This window comes from Morone saxatilis, unplaced genomic scaffold (genome assembly GCF_004916995.1).
Source record: "Morone saxatilis isolate NCDOM2014 unplaced genomic scaffold, NCSU_SB_2.0 Contig20, whole genome shotgun sequence".
NCBI lineage: Eukaryota > Metazoa > Chordata > Actinopteri > Moronidae > Morone > Morone saxatilis.
In genome coordinates this window covers 19,781,066-19,784,807 of record NW_023339763.1, presented here as the reverse complement: position 1 = coordinate 19,784,807, position 3,742 = coordinate 19,781,066, and positions in this window count along the sequence as shown.

Here is a 3,742-nt window from a genome sequence, read left to right as displayed (position 1 = left end):
ACTTTGGAAGATACTCACTTGATTTGTTTAACTCAGACTGCTGAAGATTCATATTAACTTTAGATCAACTTTGGAATATATTTTACACACAAAGACTGTGGATTTTGTCCCCTATCACTTCCAGTGGAAGGACGGCCAGTATAAACAGAAAGAACGATTACAGCAAGCAAAACCCGTTTAAATGTTCATAGGGGCACCGGAAAACTGTTTTGACACAGATGTGAAAAATTATGAAACAACCCTTTAATGTCATAGTGGCACAATTATTAAAATGAGCAGTGATTCCCTTTTACTTTAGTCACTCTTACTATATCTTTAACAGAATTTATTTTCATTTAAATAATGTAAAGTGACAGGTAGTTTCAGAGGGAATGTTTTAATGGTAGATCATTTCCACATGACAATGACACAATTAAAAATGTTCTCATGTCAACCTTTTTTCCACAGTTTTCCCTTAAAGTAAGCTGGATTTAAACAGATTATTTTTTGCACCCTCCTACCATTCATGTAACACTTTTCCATGTAAGAAAATACAGCATTTTAAAACATATTTGGCAATACAGAAGCAAACCCAGTAAGTTTTCCTCCACAAAGAAATGTAATAAACATTTTATGCTGACATGGATTCCTAGCCCTCCAACCCCTCAATGTTTTTTAAAACTAAAATAACCCAGAATGTTAACAGTCTATACAGCTAAAGGGCATAATTAATGATGAAAAAGAACATTACAATCATGTATTTTAAACAGAGTGTATTCTTAGCTAACAAACATGTCCTAGCTAGACAAAATCAAGATGATAATTATAGAGTGGAGTTCAGAGAGGAAAAAAGGAACGGCCATTGATTTGACAGGGCAATTTGTCTGGCAATTTCTGAATGGATTTTTGCACCGATACTGGACATCAAATCTTTGGGAATTACCAATTTATCAGATTACATCTTAAGGAAAGCAAGCAGAAGTGCCTGTTACAGTTACCATTCTTCATTTTACAAGGCTATTACTGTTGCTCGTCTTTGGCTCAAGGCCTAGTGATCAAACAGAAGGCACTTTTGTTGGCATTGGTGATGCAACTAACATGGCAGTTATACCTCAGGGCCTAAATGAATATTAATGAGAATGCAGTATTGATCATTTTGACCTTCTGTTTGACATTAAATCATCATTCAACATGGTGATCCTTATACCAGCCAAAGATTTCTAACTTTTGACTCAACATCCAAATTCCTTATCCATTTCTTTAAAGTAACTGCACACAACTAGTGTAATAGGGCTTGCATATGACTGGAATCATGTACATAATCATAATAATAATAATAATAATAATAATTATAATAATTATAATAGGCTACCTACTGTACACTGGTCAGCTCTATGGTCGAAACTCACAGGACCGATCGTTGTTGCCACAAAAACTAGCAAGTTATTTCAGTTTGACGTCTCTAAATTAAAAAAAAATTGTCTTGTGCAAGTGAATCCATAGGAGACTTGTCTTTTATGTAAGTGAGCAGGCTTTCCCAGAAACAGGACAAAGACAAAACAGTGTGGTTGTTAATCTCATTCTGAACTGAGATGAGTAAGAACCTGATGTAAGCCCGACAAGGCAATACTGTATAAGGAAGATCTTAAAGATTTGCTAAGAAGTGATGCAAACATTTAAATCATTGGAGGACCATACAGTTTGTTAAAAAAGGACTGGACTGGTGCTCGCATGTTTTACTACCAATCATGTCAATGTGACATGACTGCCAACCATTTTCCAAACCATAGTGTTTAAAGTTTTTCTTCCAGACAGCCTTTGGTTTCCATTATTTTCAGTACAGCATGAAATCTTTCTTTTTTTAATTAGCTTAATGGGAAACTTTTTCAATAAATTTTACACATCAAAGCGTGTTTACAGGTCCTGGGAGTACTACTGCATGTTCTAAGAGTTGTTTAAAGCCTTTTGTGTCTCCAGAGGGGGCTGTGTGAAGTCTGACAAATGTCCTCAAGTGATGTCACTTGTTTGTTTGGGTGTGAAGACTACAAGTTTGAAAATAAATAAAACATCTGGGGGTGTGGTGTTAGAAAGAAGTGAGCTTGCCAGACCTCTACAGCCCGCTCCTCATCTCTAATTGAGGCTACCCGCTCGAGGCTACATTAGCCGCTACGAGCACAACACAACCGAGTCTCTGACCAAACTGTCAGCAGCCGATTGTGGCAGCAGGTTTCAGAAGAATGCGTCAAATAAAATGAAAAAAGACACTATCTCTGGTTCTGCTGCACTGATTTTGAATATATGTAATATGAGTGCAATGCTAAATCAGTGGTATACTCTTAACGTTATCCATCAGAGTGCAACTGACATTTATCAGTTTTATTCTTTATTCTAACCCAAAGGACAATTATGGACATAGTGAACAGTATATGGGATCTTCACGGCAAAGGTTTAAGTGTTGGAAGTGTCTCCTAAAATCTATATCACCTCATTATGAAATTAATGGAAACTGTCTGCCTGGAATGTAGGAAAATCTATGTCAATATATAACACGTTATGCTTTGGAAAATGGGTAACAGTGATGTGACACTGTATAAGTTAAGTAGTAAATGAGTACAACATGCATGAACAGACAACAGTTTCACTTTGACAATATCCTGGGGAAAAAAGTCACTTCAGTTTCCATAGTCATACACAACTGATGTATTCATAAGTTATCACAGGCAGCATGTCACTGAAATTACTTTCAGAACTGTTGCCATTAACAGTACTCCGACAACCCTCACCCCACAAAAAAAAAAAGAAACTCTCAAGGAAAACTTGAATTCTATTAAACGTGAAAGGGCATGGAGACTAGCAGTGATGGAAACTATTAACAAGCTGGTTAAACACCACAGATGAATCACATTATTACAGTTATTACTACGACTGTTCTACATCTTTGACAGTGTGTGTAAGATTGTCCGATGGCCAACATATGCTTAAAGCCAGGAGATAGTGTACCATGCATCTGAAAAGTAGGATGCTTCAATCAGTGGATTCTGGATGGAAAAGAGACAATGGTCCTACTCTGTTACTTGGAGCCGAACTGAACTGACAATACTGTGGATCTCCAGCAAAGCCACTAGGAGCTGCGGCTGCTTTTCCCATACTGTGATCTGTCTCCGTACAAACCTTGTTACGTTAGATTAACCACTTAATGAAAAGCGTCGCTGTCTGCAGCTGTTCATCTTAGAAAACCATCGGCGACCTGGAGATTTTTCCCACTGGTGCAAAAATCCTACAAACTCCACATATGGCTTAACATACTGTTTGTCTTCTTACAGAATCTTACACCTCGTTAGGCTTCTGCCGCTCATGTCGACAAAGCTCGACATTCTCCAAGTTTTGTTCACATCCTGCAAATGAACTGTAACTCAGCTTGGCAAGATCACCGTTACTGTTCAATTGACATCACATGTATACAGGCTGGACAGCGAACACGAGCCAGGTGAGCAATAACGCAACTGAAACAGCAAGATAAGAGATGCTTCTGCCACCAGGCCACTCTATCCTTGAGCAGACAATCACAGTGTAGCAGCCTTTTGCTACCTCATGAGACTATTAGGGAGGGAGAAACACTTCACTGGTATCTTAATCTACAAAACTGTGATCATAAAAATAAAGCCTTGGACCTGTGACAATAAAACAACGAGCAAAACTGGAGTTAACATGACAATACCCCCCAACCCCCCCGCCCCAGCCCCAAAACGTAAAAAAAAGAAAA